Raw genomic sequence first — 10,772 nt, 5'->3', positions numbered from 1 at the left:
GGAAGTAGATAGATTTCATTGGCAGAATCAGGGTTTGAACTAAAAGAGACTTTAAAAATCATATAATCTATAGCCTTTGTTTTACAGATGAAGAAACTGAGGCTCAGAGAATGTCAAAGTTATGACCATAGACTCATAGACCCTATAGCTGAGACCTCAGGGGCCATCTAATCTAATTTCCCATTTTACAAATAGGAAAACTGAGACCTAGGGAAGTAAGTAACTTGCCCAAGGTCTCAAAGGTAACATCAGAAGTGGAATTAATATGACTTATTGGTTAGAGCTGAGATCAGGCATAAATTGACTTCTAACCTCTCAGTCATGAGATCCAGGTTCTAGTACTGGTTTTGCCTCTTGTGATGTTTTCATTTATGCTGGAAATTTCCCACTGGGTTCTTTCAGAGATAGAGTGTCCCCAGGCTGGGTCCATGAGGAAAAACAGGGATTGGAATAAAAAATCTAGGCTCATTACAGGCTCAGGACAAAAATATGACAATCACAGGGCATATGGCCTGTGTAGTGTAGGGGGACCTAGATAAAAAACTGCTTTTGCCCAGTCTCAGTGAGAGATAAAAGAGCTGGTCTCAAAGGGCTCAACCTTTTAACACTAATGGGGAAATAAAAGAGGCTTTTGCCCAGAAGGCTGGAGGGGGAGGAGCCACTAATTTAATCCCTTTTTGTTTCTTAACATGATTTATAGATTTATGTTCCTTCCTAGGAACCCACACAGATTCATTTAGAACCTAGTCCAGCCTTTGCTAGAACAGAATTCCCCTCAGCAATATCACCCAATAATTTATACTTATTCTGCTTTGAGACCTCATGCAATTAGCCACCCTTCATTTCCTCTCCTGCCTTTGCTTCTGATTTTCTATACTTGACTACCATGCCTAAACTGCCCTCCCATACTGGAAGTTTCCTCAATTCCCATGGCCTTCTCATCCCAAGACGTCTTTGTGTCTCTTGTGCCTTTTCACCTTGGAACACCCTTTCACTCTGCAGCCCTCTTCTCCTATTGGTGAGCTCTTCCCAGAACCTCCATTTTGTGGAAATGTTGAGGTTTAGGGGTGCTGGGACCCCAAAATCACAAGCAGGCCCTGCCTGAAAGAATTCGACCCAAGCCTTCTTTCAGACAAAAACAAGATGTATTAGAACATTCGTCATATTGGTCAGGCTCTTAAGGAATCTGAGCAGTGGCTAGATTTTAAGAATCTGAGTACCTTAATGGAGACAAGATGGACTTTATATACAGAAAGACAGTGGGAGGGACCTAGAAGTGGTCAAGCAGTCTGCTGGGACTGTGAGGTAATAGAATGCGTTGGCCAAGGCAGAAAGGAGCCTGGCTAGGATTAAGGGTGGGAAGTGGGGGGGGCATAGGGAGGTAAGACAATGGAGGACTAGGCTAGGTTAAGGGTAACAGAGAATTGGAAGATTGAGTGTAGCCACAATGAAAGGCCAGTTGATTGGGATTATAACCTCAGGCAAAGGCCAGGGATTTGGCCTTGTGAGAAAGCCCAGGGTTTTTCCTTTCTGGGCTCCAGATCCCATTCTCATCAGAAGGGCCCATCCTTCATCTGCTGTCCTGCCTCTGCTTCTGACTCTTCTGGACAGGGCCCTGTGTCAGTTCCATATCTCCTCTTTCAGCCTTCCCTTTCAAATTCTTTTTTAGGCATTGTCTTCCCTTATTGGAATGAAGGCTCCTTGAAGCTAAAGGGTGTTTTTTTTGTTATTGTTGTATTTGTATCCTCTGCTCTTAGCACATATTTGACGTATAGCAAATGCCTAATAAATGCTTCTTGACTTGACCTTTTGAGGCAATCCATTCTACTGTTAGGAGCACCTCAGTGGCACAGTGGATAGTGTGCCAGGCCTGGAGTCAGGAAAACCTGAGTTCAAATCCTGCCTCAGACATTTACTAGCTCTGTGACCCTGGGCAAGTCACTTAATCCTCTTTGCCTCAGTTCCTCATCTGTAAAATGAGCTGGAGAAGGAGATGGCAAACCACTCTGGTATCTTTGCCAAGAAAACCCCAAATAGCATCGTGAAGAGTCAGACATGATTAACAGACGACTAACCAATAACAACAAAATATCTACTGTTGAATAGCTCTAATTATTAGTATAGTCCAGTCCCCCACCTTGCTCTCAATAAAAGTTACGCCCAGGTTCAAGAAACTCTTTGGGTAAGCACCTATTCAAAACTACAGCTCATGAGCTCCTATCAGATGCTTCTTTTGATCATACAAAATCAGAGGGCACATCAACTCAAAACAAAGAAATTTAATTAAAGCAAGTGGCAAGACAAATTACAAGGAAAAAATGACACCTTCCCCTCCTCCCCCCTCCCCAAATACTCAGGGATACACTCTCCCAGTTATCTCATGCTGCCAGTTGGAGAGGGAATACAGACTAGAAAGCTCACACTCTTAAGGTTTCATTCCAGCTGGAAAACCTTCTGCCTCTGAAGCTGCCACCTGTTTCTTCCCCATGGAGCTACTTTTACCTGCTGGACTTCTTTCTCCACTGCATCTGAATTTCTTGGCTGAGTTGTTACTACCATATGCTGTTTCTCTGCTGAAATGCAATTTTGAGGGGACCTTTTCATCAAAGGGGAGTGTTTCCAGCCCTTTTATAAGATATCCCAGAGTTCCAGGACTACTACATCTCTTCTGTTAGTCAAGCCCACAGCAACCTCCAGCTAGCACAGCAGAAGACCCTTAGCTCAAATTTGTATTTTTTACAATTTTGCTTGTGCTTCAGGGGCAATCTCTTCTGATATTTAGGTTGGTCTAAGGAAGTTCCTTGAGGCTAACACTAAATCATGCAGATTATCGGAACACTTCATTTAGCAAGACTGAAACAGGAGGCTAGAGCTTCTATTGACTTCTGTCCTGTGCTCCTATGGCTATCCCTGCTACCCTCCCTCCCCTGCCTTTCAACAAGCCTAATTCTTCCTGTAAGCAACTTCCACCCATCATGCCCAGTTATTCCTTGTGGGGCCAAGCTGAATAAATGGAATCCCTCTTTTTTATGACAATTGTCATTCTTGAAGACAGTGATCTTGTCTCCCAGTCTTCTCTTCTCCATGCTGTAGTCCCCAGTTCCTCCAACTGATCCTCATGTGATGTGGTTTCTAGTCCCTTTCACATCCCAGATGCCTTCTTTTGGATGTGCTCCAGTTTATCAATGTTCTTCCTAAAATGTGATCCCTGAAGTGGACATAATGCCGGAGATGTGGTTCTACTAGTCCAGAGAACAATGACACTGTCCCTTCACTTTCTTATTCTGGACACTCTGCTTCTGTTTGCGCAGAGACTGAGATGCTGCAATAGAGGAAGAGTCAGGTGCAGGTGTTGCAGTCATTCCTCTGAAGAGATTCTCTACCCAGGTCCTGCAGGCTGCTGCAGAAGCTGAGGAGGGCAGCAGCCGATGCTGCAGTTTTGAAGAATGAGATGCCATTTAGGGGCACTGGACAGTAAGTAGCTTATTGGTGTATGGTGAAAGGCAGTGGATATAAGAACAGCTCTGATGTAGACCATTAGTGGGGAAGTCTTGCTATGGGAGCTAGGTATTACTTAAGTCATAGGTCCCAGAGCTTAGAGCCAGAAGGGACCTGGGAGGGTCTCTGGGCCTACCCCTCATTTTACAGAAGAGGAAACTGAGGCCTGGAGAGGTAAAGTAGCTTCAATCCCAAGTCACACCAGCAGTAAGTAGCAGACTCAAGTTCTTTGACTCCAAATCAGGCAAGCAGTCCTTCCAGTATCCTACACTGCTGCATCTCTCAGAGCATTAAAGGATTTAGTGAATGTCAGGAGGAAGCAGGAGAAGCTGGCAGATGGGGCAAAAATGGTGGTGCCAGGCACTTACCTCAGATTTCCTTACTCTTTTGCTGTGTGGGGGTGCATTCATGGGATTTGTCTTATTGGGCTGGTGTGTGGATTACTCTGGTTACCCCCACCCAAAGTCAAGAGCTGTAAAATCAGCATGTGGGAAGGGAGTGTGGGGTGTGTGTGTGTGTGTGTGTGTGGTGTCTAACACTTAGAGAGGAGCATTCATACAGAGGTGGCTCCCTACCCTCACCACAGGGCACCTTAGGAAGCTTGAAGGGATAGATGGGACAGAGCCTAGGGGAGCCATGACAATAGCCCCAGGTGCTAACTTTGAGGTTGTGGTCAATGGTATCACCTGGTGCAGGAGATGTTCATTGTTCTCCCAGACCAGCTGCTTCTCAGGGGCCTCTATCACATCCTAATCCAATTACCAAGGGATGTAGGTTCATAAAATCATAGATTTAGAGATAGAATAGACCTCCTTATAGGTTGTGTAGACCAACCCACTTATTTTATAGTGGAGGGAACAGAGGTCCAGAGAAGTTAAGCAGCTTGCTTAAGGTCACACAGCAAGTAAGTAGCAGAGCTGGGATTGGAAATTGGTCCAGTACCTCCAAGTTCTCTGTTCATTCCAATCAACTGCACTGCCTTTCTGTGGATACCATGGAATTCCTGAGGCAATGAATGCTTCAGCTTATCTGTAGAATGCAGTCCCACACATTTTCAACCCATCCAATGTATGTGGCCTTTGGTGACTAGAAAACTGGGTCAACAACAGGTCACAGGGTCTTTCCCCCTACCCCCAGCCCCCTTTCCAGTTTCAGAGCAATTATATTTAAATCAGTACGTTCATTGTTACTGGAAAGGATGTGTCCATCTACTGCCCTGTGGTTCCACTTGCCATTGATGTAAATTTCCAAGTCCTATAAATACTCCTCCCCAGCCTCCACTCTACTCTATTTGTTGTTTCCTCTTATTAGGATGTAGGTTATTTGAGACAAAGGAACTGTCTTCCCTTTTTTCAAATGTAGCTGGGGGTAGATGGCAGCGGCTTCCCCTGGTTGGCACTACAGGACTCACCATGGGCTGTTCCTGTGGTGGGGCTCAGGATCATCTGTCCTCCCATTGTCTGTGGTCCTAGAACAGTGTGGGTAAAGCTGAGAACATTGTCACAGAGCTGACGTAACCTAGTCTGATAGCGACAGGGACCAGATCTATATGACAGTTGTTATAAAGGATTTTCCGGGTGAGGAAACTCCTACTTATTCAGGTCAGCACCTTCTCTGCAACTTACAGTCTTAGAAAGTTGCCCAGAGCATTGAGAGATGAGAGATAAAATGACTTGTTCAGGGTCACTGCAGACAGTAGATATCAACCTCAGGACTGGAACACAGGCTTTTCTGGCTCTGAGACCAGCTCTGGACCTACTATATCATGCTGCCTCTATCCAGAGTCTCTTTCCAGAGTCTAATATTATCTGGTTTTTTTAAAAGTAAATTTCAATGATATGTTGGGTTTTTTTTCCACATCATCAGAAATTCTCCTAGCATCTTTTCCCTTACCTCTCCCAGAGAGCCATTGGAAATGTGAAATTAAAAAAAGAGAGAGGGCGAGATGGAAAAAAAAAATCAGTTAAAACAATATATCAAAAAGAGTCTGAAAATATATGCAATGTGCCATGCTGGTGGACTTCCCTCTTTTTCAAAGGAGTGGGATGGGTGTCGCTTCTCATATCAATTCTTTGGAGCCAGGCTTGTTCTTTGTAATTTTGCAACGTGCACTTATGTTTGCTTTATGGTTATTCTCTCCATTTACACTGTTGTATTTATTGTGTATACTGTTTTCTTAGCTCTGCTTATTTCATACTGCATATAAAACTTTAAATGCTTCTCTGTATTCATCATAATCATAATTTCTTTTAGCTCAGCATTTATTTCATTACATTCAGCACCGCAATTTGTTTGGCCTTTTCCTAACCAATGTGCATTTACTTTGCTTTTAATTCTTTGTACCTACAAAAAGTGCTGCTATCAATATTTTGGTGTATGTGGAGACTTTCTTCTTATCAATGGCTGCCTTGGAGTTTGAGCCTAGTGGTGGAATTTCTGGACCAAAAGGTGTGGACATTTTAGTCACTTTATTTGCATAATTCCCAATTGCTTTCTGAAATGATTGCACTAATTCACAACTCCATCAACAATGAACTAATGTGCCTATCTTCTCTCTCTAACATTGATTCTTGTCAGTTTTTTAGTTTTAGTTTTAGTTTTTTGCCAATTTGCATGGTATAAGGTGAAACCTCAGGGTTACTTGGATTTGAATTTCTTTTTTTATTATTCATTTGGAGCATCCTTTCATATGAATGTTAATGTTTACAATTCTTTTGCAAACTCTTTGTTCATATCCTTTGACCATTTATCAATTGGAGAATGGCTTTGGTCATAATATACACATACACACATGTATATATATGTATATATATATGTATGTATGTATACATCTACATATATACATATATGTGTATATATGTGATATATATGTAAAAGTAAACTTTTGCCTGAGAAATTTGATACAAAGATTTCCTTCCATTTGAAGTACTTCCCTTTTTATCCTAGATGCATTAATTTTGTTTGCGTAGAAGCTTTTCAAATTCACATAATCCAAGTTATCTATTTTGTCTTTCGTAATTGCCTTTATCCCTTGTTTGGTTAAGAATGAATCTCCCAGTGATAGCTGTGAAAAGAACATCATCTGCTTCTCTCCTAATCTTCTTATGGTATGATATTTCAAATTAAGGCTATGTCGTCAAATCAAATCAACAAGAATTTATTAAGATCCTACTACATACCATGCATTGTGTTAAGTGCTAGGGATAAAAAGAAAGGCAAAAAACAGTCTGCCAGATTGCTTCTCAATTTTCCTAACAGTTTTTTGAAAATAGGTCAGTCTTCCTAAGTCACATGTTTTCTGTTTTATCAAGAAGTTATTGAGTTCCATTGTTTCTGATTTCCTATTTTTTGATCAGCACTTGATTTTTATGTTAACTGCTTTATAATATTGTTTGAGGTCTAGAAATACTATTTTTCTTTCCTCTCCACATTTTTCATGATTTTCCATGATATTCTAGATTTTTTGTTTTTCCAAATGAATTGTTATTATGTTAATGAGCTCTGTAAAGGGTCCCTCTAATAGTTGGATTAGTGTAACATGAAAACTGTAAGTTAATTTTGGTAGTATTTTGATTTTTATTATGTGGAATGACCCAGCCACGAGCACTGAATATTCCTTCAACTACTCAAGTTGCCCTTTATTTCTTTGAAGAGCATTATGTCATTCAATCTACATAAGTATTTTATGTGCTTTGGATTACATATCCCAAAATATTTTACGTGTTTTGTTGTTATCTTGAGTAGGATTTCTCCTTCTCATGTTGCTTCTTAGATTTTGTTATTATTGTATAAAAATTCTGGGTTTTGAGGGTTTATTTGGTAGCCTGTAACTTTGCTGAAGCTATCCTCTCAATTAGTATTTTTGCTTATTAGGGATTAGCAAAATCCCTAGGTTTTTTAAAATAACCTATCATGTCATCAACAACTAAGGACAGTTTTATTTCTACTTTCCTATACCTCTACCTCCTCCTTTTAGGCAAGAGTTGATGAAAGCCTGAGCTAGGGTAATGACTGCCTAAGTCTAGATGGGAGTAGAATGGAAGAAATGATGCCTCAGTTGTAACCCTGGATGATTGGAAGGCTGTCGATGCCTTAGATAAATAGAGAAGTTTGATAGGGAAGTAGGTATTCAGGACAAATAAAATAAGTTTCATTTTGGATGTGTTGAAGTTGAGATGCTTAAGAGACCTTCAGTTCAGATGGACCATCAGTCCCCCTCAGAGCCCTGTTTGAGATGACAGAGCTACATAAGAATGTATGAAGTTTCCAACTCCTAGGTGCTGGGGCTGGGCCTATTAGTTGGGACACTAAGGAATTAACAACTCCATCTACTTCTCTGGGCATAGTAACCCTAAGGCCTCTCTCCTAACCAGACCTCCTCCATGCCCATCACAGAATGCTCACTCTTCCTTTCTTCTTTGTTTCTTCTAGTTCCTCTTTTGGGCTGCTGTTAATATCATGCTCTACTTACTGTATCCCTAGGTTTTTAGGCAGCTACTACTTACCTAGGGTGTCCTCTTTTTGAAGAAATGGGCTGGATTTAATTCTTTCTCTTCTTGAGGACTCATGGTTTTTGGGTAGGAGTAGTCTGGGTTCCACTCAGGGGCCCTAGGACCCAAGAAGTAGCAGCTTCTCATTGCTGTGACATTAGTCTAGGTTAGGGAGCACAGGCGGTTAGGATATCTTACATCCAACAAGACAAGCCTCAACAGCCCTGTTCCAACATGGAGGAGCTTCATATCAACTTTTCTCTAAGTAATGAGTTTGAAGATCTAGCTAAGTCTGATCTGACCCAGGGCCAGTTTAAATTGACCCAAGCCTGGGGGCAGCTAAATGGTACTGTAGGTAGGACACTGGGCCTGGAGTCAGGATAGATCTGAGTTCAAATCCAGCCTCAGACACTTATTAGGTGTGTGACTCTGGGCAAGTCACTTAACCCCTATTTGCCTCAGTTCCTCATCTGTAAAAAGAGGACATGCTGGAGGAGGAAATGGCAAACCACTCCAGTATCTTTGCCAAGAAAACCTCACGGATAAAGTACATGGTGGTGGTGGTGGTGGTGGGGTCCACAAAGAGTTGAACACAACTAAATGACTGAAAAACAAGCCTAAGGAAGTATAGAGGAATTGTTGTGCTGCGTAGAAAGTGGTAGTTATTCCTTCTACATCATGACTTTCCCCATTGCAATTTCGATATATCCCAGGTCAGCAAAAGAAATTAAATGGGAATTTTAAGGGAGTTTTGTGGAAGCCACAGATGACAAGTGAAAGTCAGCAGACATCACAGAAAAAATTTAGAAACTCAAAAATGCGTAAAATATGTGTAAGGTATTGTATAATATCAACATATTTTACCTTTTAATCGCATAATAATTAAGACTTCTTCTCTGGTGTGAAGGGAGGGCCAAAAAATTTTATACAGATTTCCAGATTCTGAAGGTGCTGAGCCCCACCCCCTCTTCCCCCTTGCAATTCGGGATTAACTGTATTCTTTCTGGTTGGATTGTAGGACCACTTTCCCCCTATGAATAGCCCTCCCAGAGAAAGGGCATGTTAACACCCCCTAAACAAAAGAAAACAGTCTTGGAATGTGATGTGGAATCAGACTGACACTTTCAGATTCCAGGCAAGCAGTCTTGTGCTAGAGTTTATAGTTAATAACTTAAATGTTGCAGAGGTGAATCTCTTGCTTAAGTATAAAGTTGCATTGAAAATAAACAAACTCTGAAACACAGATCAGAGGGCTTTGCCTCTGTGTCCTTTACTAACCCACTCATCTATCTGGGAAAATGTGGGAGGCTTACAGTTGGAAAAATGGGGAAGAGCCATTTGGTAATTATTGGGCAAAAAGCCTTCACAAGGCTTAAAGTCTCTCTTAATAGATCAAAATAAAGCAAAAGAAAGGCAACTAAAGAAACCCCAAATCCAGGTACCAGGAAGTTGAGTTCAAAAAAAAAAAGAGATTAAGCCTAGGCTACAGGCATTAGTTAAGTAGAAGGACTCTGTCTGGTGTTTGGGGCTAAGGATTTCTGTTGGATATTAAGAGGCCTTGTTGTTGTTTGTCCTTATAGTCTAAAGCAGGGGCTTTTTAGGGGTGAGGGATTATTATTTATTTTTTAAATGTTGATTTACTTTCAAAATTCATTAAAAAAATTTTTGAGTTCCAAACTCCTTCTAGTCCCTCCTCTACCCATTGAGACGGCAAGTAATGATACCTATTATATATGTGAAGTCATGCAAAACGTATTTCCATATTAGCCACGTTGAAGAAAAAAGGCAAGAAAATTAAAGAAAGTGAAAATAATGGAAAAAAAACACATGCTTCAATATGCCCTCAGGGTCTATCAGTTCTCCCCCTCTGGAAGGGGAGGTAGCTTTCATCATAAGTCCCTTGGAATTGTTGTGGATCATTGTATTGATCAGAGTAACTAAGTCTTTGATCATAGTTACAATATTGTAAAGCAGGGACTTTTACCTTTTTTGTATCCTCGGCCTCTCTGCAAGTCTGGTAAAGACCCCTACTCAGAATAATATCTTTAAATGTTTAAAATAAAATACATAAAATTACACACTAATTATATTGGAATAGAAGTATGATTTTTTTTTCCCACCCAAATACAGGAATCCTCAGAAATCTATCCATGGACTTCAGGTTAAGAACCTCTATCCAATGAGATAATATTTGTAAAGTACTCAGCAGTATACTAGTATGTAATATGTGCCTAATAAATGCTTGTTCTCCGTCCCTCTCCTTCTCCCCATAGGTGTCCCTTGGCCTTCTGTGTGTCCTGGCCTCGTGTTCTCCCTAAATGTATACTTTTCCATGCATATTCCTTATGTAGTAGCTAGTAGCTAACATTACAATTTATTATCTCATTTAATTCTCACAACAACCCTGGGAGGTAGGTGCTATTATTATCCCCATTTTATAGATGAGGAAACTGAGGCAAATAGAGGTTAAGTGACTTGCGTAGAGGTGTCTAGGAAGTGTCTGAGGCCACATTTGAACTCAGGTCTTTCTGATGCCAGGCATGGGGCTCCATCCACAGCACTACCTAGCTGCCTCTATGTTTATTACCATTGCCATAAATATATAGACGTCTGGTAGAGCTCCACCCACGTTGGAGGCCAGCCCCAGTTCCTTCTGGCTGAGCCGTACCACAGAACATAAGGCTGCAGGGTCACTGCTCTGGGCAGGGCACACTGGGTTTTCCTATATCTCCACCTCCTCCAGGCAGGGGCAGAGTTGAGTTCTATTGTCTTTGCCCCAGAGTG

This window comes from Phascolarctos cinereus, unplaced genomic scaffold (assembly GCF_003287225.1).
Source record: "Phascolarctos cinereus isolate Bilbo 61053 unplaced genomic scaffold, phaCin_HiC Scaffold_2;HRSCAF=192, whole genome shotgun sequence".
NCBI classification, from domain to species: Eukaryota; Metazoa; Chordata; class Mammalia; order Diprotodontia; family Phascolarctidae; genus Phascolarctos; species Phascolarctos cinereus.
The sequence above is the reverse complement of the archived record's forward strand: the minus strand, read 5'-3'. Positions refer to the sequence as shown.